Source organism: Macrobrachium rosenbergii, chromosome 20 (genome assembly GCF_040412425.1).
Source record: "Macrobrachium rosenbergii isolate ZJJX-2024 chromosome 20, ASM4041242v1, whole genome shotgun sequence".
Lineage (NCBI taxonomy): Eukaryota > Metazoa > Arthropoda > Malacostraca > Decapoda > Palaemonidae > Macrobrachium > Macrobrachium rosenbergii.
The window spans coordinates 41,517,501-41,536,978 of record NC_089760.1 but is presented as its reverse complement, the minus strand read 5'-3'; the positions used below and the strand labels follow the sequence as shown (position 1 = coordinate 41,536,978).

The 19,478-nt window shown below is 33.9% G+C and overlaps 1 protein-coding gene across 1 annotated transcript in view; it reads left to right on the top strand.

The window, feature by feature from the left end:
* COX6B (Cytochrome c oxidase subunit 6B) overlaps positions 1-19,478 on the top strand; it is a 526,203-nt gene that overhangs the window by 219,383 nt on the left and 287,342 nt on the right. The window lies entirely within an intron of this gene.

Below are 19,478 nucleotides of genomic sequence, written 5' to 3'. Positions count from 1 at the left end.
TAGATTAATATTAACAATATTAATGAAACGTATTTAACACAGCAAAAAGAATTTTCATAAATGAAATATTTTCTTTTGCTCAAAACCGTAACTTGATTACAGGCATAATATTGCTCAGAAATTAAGACCAGGTATTAAAACAATGTGGAAATAGTGAATAATCACTTACATTTAGTATGATATATATATATATACATATATTCCAAAATCCAGTATACAAAGTCTTTCCTTTTCTAGGAAAAATAATTGTCTCTTTGTCATTAATCAGAGAAAAATAGCAATTTACAAAAAGTCAACAGCGAACCAGAGGCAATCTGAATACTTTACCCTAATTAGCACAGCAATTTCGTCATTTATTTCATACATTCTGTTTCCTCTACATTTATGACCTGACCTTTCATTTGGCTTGCATGATATTCCTGCATTAATCTTTGGGATTGCAAATGGTCTCACACGATGCATATCACCTAATGTTTTTTACATTTTTTTTATTTTTGTTTTTTATTTTGTTTTTTTAGTTATCACTCATTTGTTCTTAGCAGATGTAAATAATCACGCCTTCTTGTGCAACGGTACCATGCTTATCATTCCATCACAAATTGTTTCGGGGATTGTACTATAAATATAAAAATATATAACACGGATTCATACACACACATATATGCATACACATATATATTTGTACACATACACGCACACATACATGCATACATAAACATGTGTGTGTGTGTATATAATCTTTACTATATTAATTTCCTAGCGCTGTAATTCACTTAAAATAAGCATCCAGTAATTCCAATGTTAAATCATTACAAAAAATTACAGTAAACACGCACCCTGAAAATTACAACACGTGTATATCTCCCCATGATGGATTAGTACCCATCTGGCTAATCCATCACTGTGTGTGTGTGTGTGCGTGTGTTTGCATATCGTTAGTATTCGACCTATGCGTATTTGCACTTCATTTAGTGATACGGATTTTAAAGATTGTTTATATACATATGTACACACACACACACACACACACACATATATATATATATATATATATATATATATATATATATATATATATATATATATATATAGGGTTATTCTGAATATATATATAATATAATATATATATATATATATATATATATTATACCTTCTATAATATATATATAATAATAATAATATAGGGTTCATCTTCTGAATAATAATAATAATAATAACAATAATAATAATAAGGAAAATAAATTCAAAGAAAAGGATGCGTAAATATGTTTGAATATATTTTCCTATTATTATTATTATTATTATTATTATTATTATTATTATTATGCAGAAGACGAACCCTATCCACATGGAACTAGCCCGTAAATTAACAAATTAATATATCAGAAAAAGACGTATGTCAATCATTAAAATACAACGAGATTTGCACCAGGTCAATAAAATCCTATAAAAACGTATCTTCTAAAATCTGGCATATACTTGTCATGGCAGTTTCCACTGTCTTTCGCAAAGAGCGGAATGGTGTATATTCCAGGGTAATCCGGACGAAAAGCAGAATAATAAGCAACGGCAAAGGAGCTTACAATAATTCAAAAGTTTAAAGTTCCCTAACAATGGTAATTGACACAATCATTCCTCTGCTTTATGGAAGAGCAAGCTGAGAGCGTTCTTGATTAATTTATTTTGCTCTGTAATTTGAATTTAATATAATATCTAGGCCAAAGGCGTACGGAGGTACAATAAAAGGATTGAAAGGCGTGACAAGTGGAAAACCTCACAGTTGCACTATGAAACAATTGTTAAGAAAAGGTTGAGGAAAGTGAGATTGAAGACAAAGAATATGAAGGGAGGTACAATAAAAGGAATGAAAGGCGTAACAGGTGGAAAACCTCAAAGTTGCACTATGAAACAATTGTTAAGAGAAGGTTGAGGAAAGATTGAGATCGAAAAAAGGTACAAGAATATGAAACGTAACAGGTGGAAAACCTCAAAGTTGCACTATGAAAAATTGGAAGGTTGAAATTGAAGACAAAGTTGAAGGAGGTACAGCTAGGTGGAAAACCTCAAAGTTGGCTGAAGGAACGAAAAAAAGGACCTCAAGTGGAGTTGCCTAGGGGCAACGCTACAAAGGACCTCACCACAGTGTGGTGCACTGAAGGCACTACCCCCTTACAGAGGAAACGTTGCTCTAGATCATAATCAAGCTTTCTTTGTTACTTCTTGCTGACTATATAATTCGCTATTACTCTTGGCCTCTTACTGTGATCTATTCATTCTCTTTCCTATATATACACATCCTATTCTGGGAGATCCTTCTGGGGAATCCTTCTGGCAAGTGCACGGCCTTCAGTTTGTTTCCCAGAATCCTTCCAGCACATACACGGCCACGGGTTTGTCTTATATGCATGCAATCTCATTAAGGCTCCCTCGGACCCTTCCATAAAACAGCCGAATGGGGAATGAATGTGAACCACTGACATTCCAGTTGAAAGCAAAAGATATAGTAGGTATTTCCCTAAGAGGAATACCCAGCAGACTGGAAACTGGAATGATGTGCTTGGAATACCACAGCAGATTTCTGTCTGTTCTGTTCTTCGCATTGATATCAGAGTTTCAGTGGAAAATGGGAGACGTAACCAAAAATATTAAGACGTATAGAATTTACATACATTAAGGCGCCTGGAATTTACATATCAAAAATATTAACACGTCTAGAATTTACAAACCAAAAACATTAAGGCGCCTACAATTCACAAAAATTATGACGTATAGAATTTACATACATTAAGACGTCTGGAATTTACATACCAAAAATATTAACACGCCTAGAATCTACATACTAAAAATATTAAGACGTCTAGAATCTTCACACCAAAAATATTAAGACGCCTAGAATTCACATATATAAAGACGTCTAGAATTTACAAACCAAAAATATTAAGACGCCTAAAATTTACATGCTAAAAATATTAAGATCTCTAGAATTCACATACCAAAAACACTAAGACCTCTAAAATTTACATATCAAAGATATTAAGACGCCTAGAATTCATACATATCGATCAAGACGCCAACAATTTACTTACTAAAAATAATAAGACGTCTAAAATCTACATACCAAAAATATTAAGACGTCTAGAATCTACATACCATAAATATTAAGACGTCTAAAATCTACATACCGTTAAATAGTAAGACATCTACAATTTACAAAGTCATTGTGGCTACTGCAATACAAACATCTGCTGTTGAACGTGACCAAAAGACTATATAATTCATTCTATAATGAATGAAATATTTATTACGCCAACACAGCGAGTAAAAAAAAAGCGCATCTGAATTGGCAAATTCTGTGTGAGCCGGAATACATTCCCGTCCCTTTTTCTTGCGCAATTTATTATCCTTGACCTCAGTGGAATAAACAATTGGGAAGCTGAATCCTTCTGAATTTCAAGGATTTCAGGGGATGGTGTACCCAAATATATTACCGGATCGAAAGGTTTAAGAGATCCTAAACCAATTATGTCCGTCCTTCGGCCATTCTTCGCATATTTTGTGTATACCAGGTTCGCAAAAAAGAAAAAATTGTGACATGTTACTTTCAAGTAAATCTTATAAAATTTCAAGTTACGTAATTACAGTGGGAAAACGGAAGCAGTGGGAGATTTCTACGACGCAATAACAGAGAAAACGGACGTAGAGGTTCGCAAAACAAAAAAGTTGTGACATGTTATTTTCAAGTAAATCTTGTAAAGTCTCAAGTTACATTGCTACAGTTGGGAAAACGGAAGCTGTGGGAGATTTCAAAGACGCAATAACAGTGGGGAAACGGAAGCAGTGAGAGATTTCAAAGACGCAATAAAGGTGGGAAAACGGAAGCAGTGGGAGATTTCTAAGACGCAGCAACTGTGGGGAAACAGAAGCAGTGAGAGATCTCTAAGACGCAGTAACAGTAGGAAAACGGAAGTACTGGGAGATTTCTGTGAGGCAATAAGGGGTATTATAATTTATCACACGGCGTTAGAGGGTTTCAAAGATTGACTTGAGCCATCCAATAGAAATTTTAATACCCAGAAACACTGACCCTTAAGAGTGGAAAAATACCAAAATCCACATCAGAATACCCAGACTCCTCCTCGTTTCGTATAATAATTTAAAATCATAAGAAGCAAGTGTATATCAGAAAAAATATCAACTCTTGATGAATGCCTCTATACTGCCCTAAAACGGAAAACTGCAGTATCTGCAAAATTTTCGAAATTGAGATATGCCACCTATTGGGCTCGTGAAACACTAATACACAAGTTACTGCAGTTTCAGAATGATCCTTCAGTGCTTTCCACGAGTATTTAGGGGGTCCCGCTTGCAGTATCTGCAAAATCAGTAGTAAGACAAGGGAGTGTCTACCACTTTTCTCAGTTTTGTATTTTTGCAGATACTGCAGTCTTCCATTTTGGGCAGCATAGTTCCGTGAATGAACACTTGAATCTAGTTAAGGGTGACTTTCTTCCAAAAGTTTATAATCTGATCCTCTTTGTCAACAGCCGAGGGATTACTAAGAAAAATGGCATTCGCTTTGTCCCATAAACAAACTTCGTTAAAACTTTTAACAGATCTCCATAAAATATCATTCCAGTTCTGAGAGGAAAGTGGGCCTTTATTTTTCAGTGGTGATAACAGTGGGGTTCCTCGAATTTGGTTAAATTATTAATATTTTTATGGGGTAACAAAGGTAAGTGATCGGACGTTGAATTATTTTGTTGTGGACATAACAATAAAAAAAACCGTTATGCAGTTGTACATCTACTCAGCTTTTATAGCCGTTTAAATATTTACAGGATTCTCTGTAACTACTTACAGGATTCTTTGTAAGTGTCTATTTATCTATTTTATTGAGAATCACTGACATTTTCACTCCCGTTCATTTTCGAAGACTTAAAAAAACACAATCGATAGAGAACAAGAAAGGGTCAATAATAATAATAATAATAATAATAATAATAATAATAATAATAATAATAATAATAATAATAATAATAATAATAATAATAATTACAATTATTATTATTATTACAACAACAATTATTCAAGTAAAAAAATCTTTAGAGGTCATTGGTTTGCAGATGCAAACTTCTACAAAATAAAAAAGCAAATTGGAGAAATAATAATAATAATAATAATAATAATAATAATAATAATAATAATAATAATAATAAAATTCACTAGCAACATAGGCATGACGGCTTGGACGTATGGCATTACACTGTTCTACGGAGCTTTAAATTGCCATTTGATTATAAACAAAACAAAAAATCTAAAGCACCACATACTCTTATACTTATTCATAAAAGCTTTTTTTCCGAAAATTCATAAAAACGATCATTAATTAAACTTTCCTACATCAAGAAAAAAAGGAAAACTTCGGAAAAATAAATTGAGCATTAAATATCACTCTCTCTCTCTCTCTCTCTCTCTCTCTCTCTCTCTCTCTCTCTCTCTCTCTCTCTCTCTCTCTCTGAAAACTTCGAAAAAATTAAAGTCGTGTCTTCAAATACAACCCCGAATTAAATCCAGCATTAAATATGAACTCTCTCTCTCTCTCTCTCTCTCTCTCTCTCTCTCTCTCTCTCTCTCTCTGTGAAGACTTCGAAAAAATGAAATTCGGGTCTTCAAATACAACCTAGGATTACAAATTCTGCCTTAAATAAAAACTCTCTCTCTCTCTCTCTCTCTCTCTCTCTCTCTCTCTCTCTCTCTCTCTCTCTCTCTCTCTGTGAAGACTTCGAAAAAATGAAATTCGGGTCTTCATATACAACCTAGGATTACAAATTCTGCCTTAAATATAAACTCTCTCTCTCTCTCTCTCTCTCTCTCTCTCTCTCTCTCTCTCTCTCTCTCTCTCTCTCTCTCTCTCTCTCTCTCTCTCTCTCTCTCTCTCTCTCTCTACGGTTTCGAGGTACAAGAGTGAAATTATCAGTCTGTATGTTATCTGAGGTATGATAGGGGGAAATAATATGATATTTTTATTTTACATAGCCGTGAAACTGACTGAAATCCAAACAACTACAAAATCACACACACACACCACAAAATGAACGATAATAATAATTATGCAATAAATACACTGATGTATTAGATAACGTGGCATCTTCTCTCTCTCTTTACCACATACTGCTTTTACTTTCTCTTTATTTTATCAAGCTGGTTTCAACCACGCATCAATAATAAAAAAAATAGTAAATAAACAAATAAATGAAATAAGCAACTAAATAAATAAATAACTAAATAAACAAATAAACAAAGGATTTCAAGCAGACAAAAACTGATTGGCCTGAGACCACGGCGCTTCTGAAGGTGCTTCGGTAACGCCAAAAATATCGCTACACACAAACGCACACGCACACACACAGGCTTGAAGTCTAACTTCCCAAATCCTCATTTATCTGAGTTGAGGGGAGGGATTTGCAATGGGAGAGAGAAAATTGTGGTGGAAGGCTTCTCGATTTTGGTATTTCATTTAGCAAATCACACACACACATACATGTACAATCACTCAAAAAAGTTTTGCAACTTCAAAACTTTTCGGACAAGAGCTTATAATAGTGACATCTGGCGCTATTTGGCAACTCAGTTGTAAGCGCATGAAACAACTGCACACTAGTGGTGGGTCCGAGAAATTACCTGCAGCTTCCCTTAAACAGGGCTTTTTCTGATACTGCTTACTGTTGTCTCATACTTTACTTAATTAAAGGATGTTACTATAATACTTCAGAGGTCATCGCTGTTCTTATGTTTTAATATTTTCATCTCCAACTGCCATCACTATCGTTTATCTCCTTCATATGTGTGAACTTTGTAGACATAGGCCTACGACTGTTATAAGTTGAACTATTAGTCTTATTAACATCAACAAATACGACTCTTGTAAAGATTTGCTTCACATTATTATTAATTAAATTTTTGAATGACTAATCCTATGTATATTGTGAACTAGTGAAACTTAATATAAAATAGACTGAACTAGACTAACAGATTTCACGTCTATTTTTGTAATACATAGAATATAATCAGACACACACACACACACACACACACACACATATATATATATATATATATATATATATATATATATATATATATATATATATATATATATATATATATATATATATATATAATGCCGTTATTATATGTAATTTCTCACTTCTTTCATTGCTACTTAGGCCTATCATTTTGATGCCTCTTATGAAGTTAACTAAATATATAACGCCTATTTTTGTATTTCTTTTTATCTAAGTTTCTAAAGAATTAAAACTAGCTAGTTCAACATTAATTTAGTTAATGCTAAATGCCAGCAGTGAAGAAGACCACCATGCTCATCAGCGGAGAATGTCTCCTCCTCATCGCAAAAGATGACTCGTACAGAAATCATCAGCCACTGGATTGTATTATAACGCAAACCCTAGCCTCTATTCTTTGTGTTTCGTTGATATGAAGTGTTTCTTGGCAGGAGTATGATGAAATAATATCTCGGTCTCATGCAGCCTGTTACGGATGGTTTGAGCAGCAACTTGAAGGGAGAGCGTAATGTTCTCTCTTTATAGCAACATCGGACAGTCAGGGTAGTTAGGCGGAGCTCCTTCAGTGATCATCCGATGATGATCCTTAACAGTAGTGCAACAATGGGGTTGTCCTCCACTTTTTACAATGAATTTATCATGTTTCCTCGTTCTCTCTGTTGTTGTATCCCTCTATACATAGTTGTTTTATTTATGTTAAGCTGCCGAGAAATATCTACAATAGAGACATTAGTCTTAGGCAAGCTAATGATTGTGGTGCGGCTGTCTGTTGCCCATCTTATCGGTGCAAGTGACGAGACAGTTTAGTTTAACTTTCCTGCCCGAATGTGGAGTCACACGATAACATACGACGGTTTGAGATTTTTTCTTTTTTCTTTTTGACAACAATAATGGTTGAATTCTTTCTTTCTTTATTTATATATAATTTCACTGATGATTATTCAATATTATTTTATTAGTCAATAAGCTTTTATCTGGATTCAAAATATAGTTTCTTCTTTGACTCTTTTGCCCAATCATCTGAAGTAAAATTTTTCAAAATGTTTCGTCATTTTTTTCGTAATATGAATTTTTCACTCACCATTCTTTTTATTTATAATATGATTAATACCAAAGCCGAATAGGAAAATTCCATTTCCTTGTAAATATCAAAAGAACAAATTACTGTTAGGTGAACGAAAACTTCTGGAACATGTTGCAAAACATTTAGTTGTGACTGTACATATATACATTTATATATAAATGTATGTATATATATACGTGTATATATACATATGCATATATGAAAAAATTAGATATATATATATATATATATATATATATATATATATATATATATATATATACATACACACACACACACACACACACACACACGCACACACCACTTTGGTGTACTGACGCTAATTGGTTGAGAACAAAAGGAGGCTTCAGTCCCAGCACGTTTGACTGCCTGAATTCTGTCGGATTCAATTACGGCTTTCGGCACAGTCCCATCTCCCAAAACCTCTTACCCGTACACTGAACAAACAATGTTGGAATGTTATTCGTTTATCTATCTTATTTTTTCTGGAATGTTATTTATTTATTTATCTATTTTGTTTTTTAAGTTGCTCAGCGTATAAAACAAAATATGCCTTGCACGACAGAGAGAGAGAGAGAGAGAGAGAGAGAGAGAGAGAGAGAGAGAGAGAGAGAGAGAGAGAGGGAAATGTTGAACGGAAGGTTTTAGACTTTCTGACAGAAGAGAGAGAGAGAGAGAGAGAGAGAGAGAGAGAGAGAGAGAGAGAGAGAGAGAGAGAGGAAAATGTTAAACAGAACGTTTTACACTTTCAGAGAGAGAGAGAGAGAGAGAGAGAGAGAGAGAGAGAGAGAGAGAGAGACTTCCTTTCCAAACTTTCTTTTAGCTTATTCGCGTCATCCAAACGCGTTTCTTCCCTACAGCAATATATTAAACAGCTCTCCAACATTTTTGCAATTTTTAAATGAATACTTGTGTGTGTGTGTGTGTGTGTGTGCCTGAAATCATATGAGTGGCGCAGTGTAATTACATTTGCCAAGCGCCATTTTTTAAAAAATGATAAAAACGCATTTTATTTGCCAACAAAATGCGATGCATAATTTGACGTAAATATGTTCAACAATCGGAAAAAATGAATCAAACCTCATTTTAAAAGGAAATTTATTCCCATAATTAGACTTTTCAAAAATCTATTTATATGTTTTGTCAACGCAGGAAAAGCTATTAAAAAGTAGTTCAAATAAAACCTGATTCTAATTACAGTGTCTGTGGAGGGACATATATAAATTTAATCAGTAGGCAAAATTAATTAAATGAAATTTATGAAAGATGATTTAAATCTCTCTCTCTCTCTAATCTCTCTCTAAAATTATTCTCTATCTCTCTCTCTGCATGAAATAATCATTTTTAAAGGAATAAAGAATTTTAAAACAACTTTCTCTCTCTCTCTTACTCTCTCTCTCTCTCTCTCTCTCTCTCTGAAATGTATTAATAACCACTTTCAAAGGAATAAAAGAATCTGGAGTTGACTTTGACACTCTTCCTCTTTGTTTTCTCTCTCTCTCTCTCTCGAACCTCTCTTGCCTCTCTCTGAAATGTAACAAATTTTTAATGGGATAAAAATTTTTGACTTTAGCTGCTCGCTCACAAACAAAACAAACACTCTCTCTCTCTCTCTCTCTCTCTCTCTCTCTCTCTCTCTCTCCTCTCTCTCTCTCTCAAATGGAAAAACTCTCCATTCTCATGCTAAAAGGTCATGGCTATTTTCCCAACTGTTTAATTTTTAATTTACGAATTCAGCCGTTTCTTCACGCAAACAAAATCGATCTAAATATATTAGGTCTCTTTTGCGAACACCAAAAAAAAAAAATATAAATGCTAATTACAATTTCAATTACGATACGGCTGAGAATCTCTCTCGACTTGATTGCGATTTTCGGTAGTGTATAAATAAATGGGTATTGCTGTCGTCCAAACAGGAGGAGGAGGAGGAGGAGGAGGAGGAGGAGGAGGAGGAGGAGGAGGAAGGAGGAGGAGGGGAGGAGGGGGAGGCGGAGGGGGAGGAGGCTCCTCTGTTTGTTGACATGTCTAACAAGAGAAAGAACCAAATTCAGCTTTTATACAGTTATATACAAAAATGTATTATATATAATATAAATATATATATATAAATTTCTCTCTCACGTCAGGATCTCCTCAGGTCTCTCAGGTGGAAAGCAAGGGCGTTATCCACTGGGCCATACAAGTCTAAAAAATTTGGAACCTGACAGCAACTTTCTCTAAATTACCTGGGCAAGCTAACTGCTTGCATACCTCGAGTTTTCCCCAACTTCCCGACTCAGCAATGTACCCAATATTAGACAACATTTCATTCGAATTAAATACTGAGTGAATAAGATGAAATCATCAACACACAATCGTGTGGAACGAAATAAATTTCTCTCTCTCTCGTCGGGATCTCTCAGGTCTCCCAGGTCTCAAGGGCGTTATCCACTGGGCCATACTCTCTCTCTCAATGACCCAATAGACAACATTTCATTGATAAAATTATCCTCTGAGTCAGGAAGTTGACAAAACTCGCTGGTATGCAGGCAGTTAGCTTCTCAGGTAATTCTTGGGTGCAGTTCTCTCAGGTTCCAACTTCTTTTAGACTTGTATGGTTCCCAGTGGAAAACTCTCCTTTCCACCTGAAAGAGGTTCGATCCGATTTTGAGTCAGAAATTATTTTGTTCCACACGTGATTTGTGTTGATGATTTCTATCTTATTCACTCAGTAGGGATAATTAAATGAAATGTTGTCTATTGGGTCATTGCTGAGTCGGGAAGTTGGGAAAACTCGCTGGTATGCAAAAAATATAGGTAATTGCGGGTGCAGTTGCTCTCAGGTTCCAACTTCTTTTAGACTTGATGGCCCTGTGGATCTCTCTCTTTCCACTTGAGAGATGGGTTCGATCCGACGTGTCAGAAATTTATTTCTGTTCCACACGTGATTGTGTGTTGATGATTTCTATCTTATTCGCTCAGAGGAGGGGAGGAGGAAATGGTCTATTGGGTCATTGCTGAGGAGGAAATTGAGGAGGCTGGTAGGCAAGGAGTTAGGAGGAGGAGGTAAGGAGGAGGTGGAGTTGCTCTCAGGTTCCAACTTCTTTTTGTTGGCCCAGTGGATAACGCCCTTGCTTTCCACCTGAGAGAAAGATCCCGACGTGAAAGAAATTTATTTCTGTTCCACACGTGATTGTGTGTTGATGATTTTATATATATATATATATATATATATATATATATATATATATATATATATATATATATATATATACATACATACACACATGTACTCGTATATATATGTATATATATATACACAAGTACACACACATGTGTATATGTATATATATTTATATGTATATATAAATATATATATGTATATAAGTATAATTCATAATTATATATTATTACATATAGCTCCCGATAGCGATCACCATTAATAAGACAATAACTATAAAGTAAAATGAATGATGGTGCAGCAGAATAAATATATGACAATATCAGCATAACAACTAAAACATAATTATAACAATAAGAAAGTAACATACGTGGATAACATTCACAATTTACTAGACAAATGGAAGTTATAATCCCCTAAAAGCCAGACTTAAATATTTTGTTTGAAACTTTGTTCAGATACTGTACAAGACTAATGGCTTCCGTATTAACACATCTATAAAGGGAAACTAATACTTCAGACTTTTCAGACTGTATTATCTTTAGTTTCATTCTCCCTTAAAGAGAGAGAGAGAGAGAGAGAGAGAGAGAGAGAGAGAGAGAGTCAGCGTGATATCCACAGAGAAACGCTTAACTCTATAACTCTATTCGATCTACTTTCCCCCGTAAAAAAAGTTAAGTATACCTTAGTTTAACCAGACCACTGAGCTGATTAACAGCTCTCCTAGAGAGGGCTGGCCCGAAGGATTAGACTTACTTTACGTGGCTAAGAACCAATTGGTTACCTAGCAACGGGACCTACGGCATATTGTGGAATCCGAACCACATTATACCGAGAAATGAATTTCTATCACCAGAAATAAATTCCTCTAATCCTTCACTGGCCGGTCGGAGAATAGAGGGAGGGGGTTAATGACGTCAGAGTTCCTCACGCGGTGCACTGTAAGCATTACTAGCTGCACCAACTTTCTTTTAGACTTTTACTTCATCTCCATTCCCATTTTCTTTCTTCAAACTTGCTGTCCAACCTCTCTAACTATTACTTCTTAGTGCAACTGTGGGGTTTTCTCCCAGTTCCACCTTTAGGTCCTTCTACTTCATCTCCTTTATTTTCTGGGTCTTTATTTTGTTGTCCAACCACTGAATGCCCGGCTTGATCCTAAAATTTCATAAAAATCAAATCCTATCAACAAGGTACGTTGGGAATTGCTAGGGGATTTCGGGGGGGCTCTGAAGGGGAGGAGGGGGGGCTTGGAAGGGGAGAGGAGGGGTTAGAAGGGGAGGAGGCGATTGGAAGGGGAGGAGCGGATTGGAAGGGGGAGCGGATTGGAAGGGGAGGAGGGGATTGGAAGGGGAAGGAAAGAAGAAGTTTCTTTGTACAAGAGAACCTGCCACTAATCTCCAAAGTGAAAGAGTTACTCGACTAAAGATGGAACCACGAACTTCATCTTCTTTCGCCATTAGGAGGAAAAATTGCATTTGCTGCTCAAAGAGTTCGTCTATCTCGCAGTAACACAAAACGTTTAAGAGGCCCATTACTCGCTCAATCTTCTAAAGACGTCTTTGACCTCTCCATCATGTCCCAGAAACTTTTACTTACTTTTTTAAAGAAGACAGAATGGAATGGAATACAAAATTTAGGCCAAACAACACCTAGATTATTAACACCATAATAAAATTAAATAGAAAACTATTATTTTTATTTTTATTACTATTACACATCATCACAGCTGAGATTAAACAAAAAAGAAGCGACAAACTCCATTTTAAAGGAAGAAATGCTTCCTAAAAAAGGAATACTGAAGGAAGAGAATTCCACAGTTAGGAGTAAAAGGACAGCACTAGCCACTGACCCCTAATCCAAGGATAATCGAGTCATGTGGGAACAGGTGGTCCTTACTGGCGTTACACGACGGCCTGGGAAAACGACTTAATCCGTAACAACGGAAATTGAGATGAAAAGAACTCTTCTCTCTCTCCCGGTTAACATCCTGCGAGAGAGAGAGAGAGAGAGAGAGAGAGAGAGAGAGAGAGAGAGAGAGAGAGATGAAACAAATTAATAAGATGCCTCTTCTCTCGCTTAACTTCCAAATAGAGAGAGAGAGAGAGAGAGAGAGAGAGAGAGAGAGAGAGAGAGAGAGAGAGTTAACAAGATGTCTCTACTCCCGTTTAACATCCTACGAGAGAGAGAGAGAGAGAGAGAGAGAGAGAGAGAGAGAGAGAGAGAGCGAAGGGTTCAAGGAAGAACTTTTTCAATCTTCTCTCTGCTCTGGATTACGGAATCCCGAAACCGTGATTTTAATATTCCAGTCGCCTGAGACGCGGAGACTGCCGAAAGTTAAGGGGTTCAACTTTCATCTCCTTGGTTGGCTGAACTATAAACGTCCCTATAAAATGGCTTTATAGGAGTTTCTCGGCTCTGATATCAAACTGTTTCTACTTGTTTTCTGCGTTAAATTCTCATCTGATTCTTAATATTCAAATTTCTAGTTTATTTAATCATATACGCGGATCTTATGTAATTGCCAGGTAATTCCTGGATGCCATGTATACGGACAGGTTGGCTGAACTATAAACGTCAGTATAAAATGGCTTTATAGAATTTCTTGGCTCCTGTTATAAAACTCTATAAAATTCTAGTTCATTTAATCAAACAAATGGCTTTTATGTAACTGTCAGGTGATTCCATGATTCTAGGATTCCACAAACATGGACAGTAACTCTAACTGCGTCTGTAGAACTGATAATTTTTGGAATGTTGGAATCAGCTGACAGTTCCCTAAGGGACTTTTATGTAATTGAATAAATTATATATTCGACGTAATGAGTTATTTTCATTAACCTAACTTCGTAATAACAATTACGGTGATAAACATTCGAACACCATAATTCTTTCCAGAAGAGAACTAGGGGAAATTAGGTCAACAACTGACCTTTCACCATCATAACAGATGAAAAGAGAACCTTAGATTCCCAGTACCGGTACCGGAGGAGAGAAAAAGCTTTCAATATACTGTGTGTGTGTGTATGTATATATATATATATATATATATATATATATATATATATATATATATATATATATATATATATATATATATATATATATATATATATATATATATATATATATATATATATATATATATATATATATATTAAATATATATACATATGTAGTGTATGTATATATATATATATATATATATATATATATATATATATATATGCATATATATTTTTTTATTCACACTACTTTCATGTCATGTCAATTTCCAAACTTAACCTACCACCCCTTTCTTCGCTTATCTATCCAATCTCTTTTCCTTCCGTATCTTAAATGTTTTTCCCCTTCAGTCTGAAACACTTAATCACAACACGAAAAAAAAAAGACCCACGCTTTTGAATAAGTACTCCCGGAAACCTCACGTCCGCCCCATAAAAACTTTTCCAGCAAGTCCCAAAAATGGTCTTGTCGGAGAAGGCAGCAAAGACTGCCCAAATTAGGCCTAAATGAAGATCTCAGGAAACAGCTGAGAAAATGGGACCTGAATAAAAGCCTATTTGCTGGGCCTTCTGTTAAACGCTTTGGGGAGGAAATCGCCTCTAATAGAACGGGTCCGGGGAAGCTGATGACGAAAATGGTGGACGGGAGAAGGAGAATTGGACGTTTTATTATTATTATTATTATTACTGTTATTACTGACCTTGATTACACAAAATGGTGGAAGGGAGAACGACAATTGGGCGTATTATTATTATTATTATTATTATTATTATTATTATTATTATTATTATTATTATTATTATTATTATTATTATTGATCTTGAGTATATAAAGTGGTGGAAAGGAGGAGGAGAATTGGACGTATTATTATTATTATTATTATTATTATTATTATTATTATTATTATTATTATTATTATTATTATTATTATTATTATGGACGTGATCTCCATTTATTATTATTATTATTATTATTATTATTATTATTATTATTATTATTATTTATTATTATTATTATTATTATTATTATTATTATTATTATTATTGACCAACTGTTTCATTTCTTCGGTCTACAGAACCATCACTTCAAAGCGTGTGAAACTTGTATGAGAAAATCACCCCAAAAGAATTGCAACCCTTTATGCATGACTATCCAAGAAACTCATTTTCTTCAATTTTTTTTATTATTTTTTTTTCTAATAACTGACCTCTTCTTTCTGTATTTCCTAATACCTTCTGTTACTTCTTTCTAATGAACACCATATACTCGTTTGAAGCTTGAATTTCAAGTCAGTGGCTCTGTAGGCTTCTTCCATATGAATAGGGTTCGTTATCTAAATAATAATAATAATAATAATAATAATAATAATAATAATAATAATAATAATAATAATAATAATAATAATAATAAATTATAACTTCAAGCCAATAGCCCCTGTGGTGGGCATGTTCCATATGAATAAGGTTCATACCCTGAACAATAATAATGATAATAATAATGATTTCATTTCAATGGCCCTTGAATAATAATAATAATAATAAATAATAATAATAATAATAATCTCAAGTCAATAGCCCTTGTGGTGCGCTTGTTCCATATGGATAGGGTTCGTGTATCCTGAATAATAATAATGATAATAATAATAATTTCAAGCCAATGGGCCCCTACGGTGAGCTTGTTCCATATGAATAGGGTCATCACCTGAATAATAATAATAATAATAATAATAATAATAATAATAATAATAATAATAATAATAATAATGATAATAATAATAATTTCAAGACAATGGCCCCAGTGGTGGACTTGTTCCATATGAATACGGTTTACCTTTTGAATATAATAATAATAATAATAATAATAAATAATAATAATAATAATAATAATAATAATAATAATAATAATAATAATATCTACATACTTTCAGAAGTACAAGACACACCAGGATTAAAAAAAGAATAAAGAATAAAATCCTTTCTCCAAAATCCTCAGTATTGGAGGAAGGAACGTTCCAGACAAACCGCAAAAAAAAAAAAAAATAACAAATGAAGCAGATTTGTTTCGGGGACGTGACGACATTACGCAGGAATTGTGAAGCTTTCAAACCTTCCTTCGGTTATAAATGATGCCTCTGGTCAAGGAGAAAGCGAAATTTATTCTTTAGAATAACGTTATGATATTGTCTACGAGTTACTGCGAGGTTTATTGCTGATATTCCAGCTATTTCTGTTAATGATCGTGAAGTTGCAACATAATGGAACGGTTGAATTATAAGCCATAAGCCATTCAATTAAAATTGTGGTATTCACACAGGTGACCGAAAAGAAATAAAGTACTGTTTCATAAAATATGTATAATATATATACATATATATATACTTATGTATATATATATTTTATATATATATATATATATATATTTATATATATATATATATATATATATATAATTTATATATATATATATATATATGTATATGTGTATATATATATATATGTATGTATATATATATATATATATATATATATATATATATATATATATATATATATATATATATACCCTGAATGTGGGTTTAAAAAAATGAAACTGTAACTAAAATAATTTGTCGAGTTGGGGATAAAGCTTCACCAAGAATATCAGGAGTCAGTTGGCAAGACTGAGTGAGAAATGATACCACAAAGGAAAATACGGAAGTTCCACACGTGGATGAGATAATAATGAAGGGGGGAACGGAGATGGCTTGGACATGTCCTTCGCCCAATTCGGGGAGCATGTGCGGGATAGGTCAGATGAGTTTAGAAGGCCCAAACCAATTTCGACGTGGTCTACGAGACGGGAGGCTGGAGATGAGTGGAGATTTGCTGAAGTGAAAGTACAGGAAAGATAAGAGTGGCAGAATTTTATAGAGGGCCTTGGCGTAACACGGCGTTGAAAACGATGATGATGGTGATAATGGTGAAGAAATCCATAATGGTGTAGGTGTAATCCACAATGGTGTAGGTGCTCCATTCTTCTTTTCAACTGAGGAGACTGAGAAGAAGAATCTAGCGGGTTCTCGAAAGCTCTCGTTTTGTATATTTGTTTTTAATATGTATTTACACCTACACCATTGTGGATTTCTTCACCATTTTAGTGACTCATGCTATTAAGAGATTTTTATAAATGATGACAAGGCGTTGAAAGTACGCTAGTATCCGCATAAATAGTGTTAATGTATATTTATGCAGCCTTGGTCGATAGAAAAAAAACCCAAAGTCAATACAGGCTGATTAAAAACCAGGAATAAATACACAAAACAAAGCAGTTTTATATTTCTGCCTTTTAAGTATGCTAGTATCCGCATTAATGAGTGTTAATGTATATTTATGCAGACTTGGTCGATAGAAAAAAAAAACCAAAATCAATATTGGCTAATTATAAAAAACAGGAATAAAACACAAAATAAAGCAATTTTATATTTCTGCCTTTTAAGTATCTAGTATCCGCATAATGAGTGCTAAAGAAAATTTAAGCTGACATGGTCGATGGAAAAAAACCCAAAATCAATACTGGCTAATTAAAAAACAGGAATAAACACACAAAATAAAGCATTTTTATATTTCTGCCTTTTAAATATGCTAGTATCCGCATAAATAGTGTTCATGTATATCTAAGATGTCACGGTCGACAAAAAAAAGTCAATACTGGTTAATTACAAAACAGGAATAAATACACAAATAAAACAATTTTATACCTCTGCCTTTTGCTGAGCGGCAAGGCTGTCCCCTAAACCAGGTCGGAATTTATCGGAAAAGACGAAATGGAGCCAGTATTTCTGAACCCAAAAGGGTGACTGGGATAAATGACGCATCAGACCTTTCGACTCGGAAGAAATTCAAAATTTCATTTCCTTGGAAAGTTCGAAATGGGCAAAATTGCCCTGTTAAGCTTATTTTCATTTAAACGTAAATCATACCTTTCTTAAACCTGTATTAGACCAAATTACAGCCCCCAGCTTACACACATACACACACACATACGAAGCGATAGATAAATTATTATTATTATTATTATTATTATTATTATTACTATTATTATTATTATTATTATTACTACTTGGGAAAAACTCTCTATCACGAGAATTCATAAATGTTTTAAAGGGTTATAATAATATAACTGTTAAAGGCTTGAGTAGAATTTTATAAAAGCTTTCGAACCCTTCTCTGGGGTTCGAAAGCTTTTTTAAAATTCTACTCGAGACTTTAACAATTACATTATTGTGGACCCTTTAGAACATTATTATTATTATTATTATTATTATTATTATTATTATTATTATTATTCCTCATAATAAGCATAAACTGTTATATAACTGAAAAAAATGCCATGATCTTGCACAGTAAGCTTCCACAGAATAGAGAGCCTATACATGGAAAAATAAAAAATAAAAAAGAATTTTCCATTTCTCTTTTCTCTGTGGAAATAAAAAATTTGGGCCAAAAATTAAACCACGAACTTATTCTTCAGTTGCAAAATAAAAGAAGTAAATAAAAAAAAAATACACGAATAAACAGGTCATTAAATATTATAATCAATACAAAATCTCTTTTCTACCAAAGAAGTTATTAGAATATCATAAATAACAATAAGGTTTTAAAGTATTTCCCTTCGAATTATCAAAAGGAATAATAATGTTTAAAATTATCCTCTCCTTTGAATACACTTCAAAGGACTTGTGCCCCTCTCCCAAAACAAACACACAGAGACTTTTTTTTTTTAGAAAGCAAGAGAGGAAAGAGGGAGAAAATCCAGAGGAGACGAGTAAGGAAAATTCTCAAGAGAGAGTAACATTCATCTCCTTTGTGCCAAATCATCTCCAAGGAGGGTGAAAATCATCTCCTTGTTGTCAAATCATCTCTTGGGAGGGTGAAAATCATCTTCGTTGTGTCAAATCATCTCCAGGGAGAGTAAAAATCATCACCGTTGTGTCAAATCATCTCAAGGGAGAATGAGAATCATCTCCGCGTGTTAAATCACCTCTTGGGAAGGTGAAAATCATCTCCGTTGTGTCAAATCACCTCTGGGAAGTGATAAAAATTATCTCCGTTGTGTCAAATCACCTCTAGGGAGGTTGAAAATCATCTCCTCTGTCAAATCATTGCTC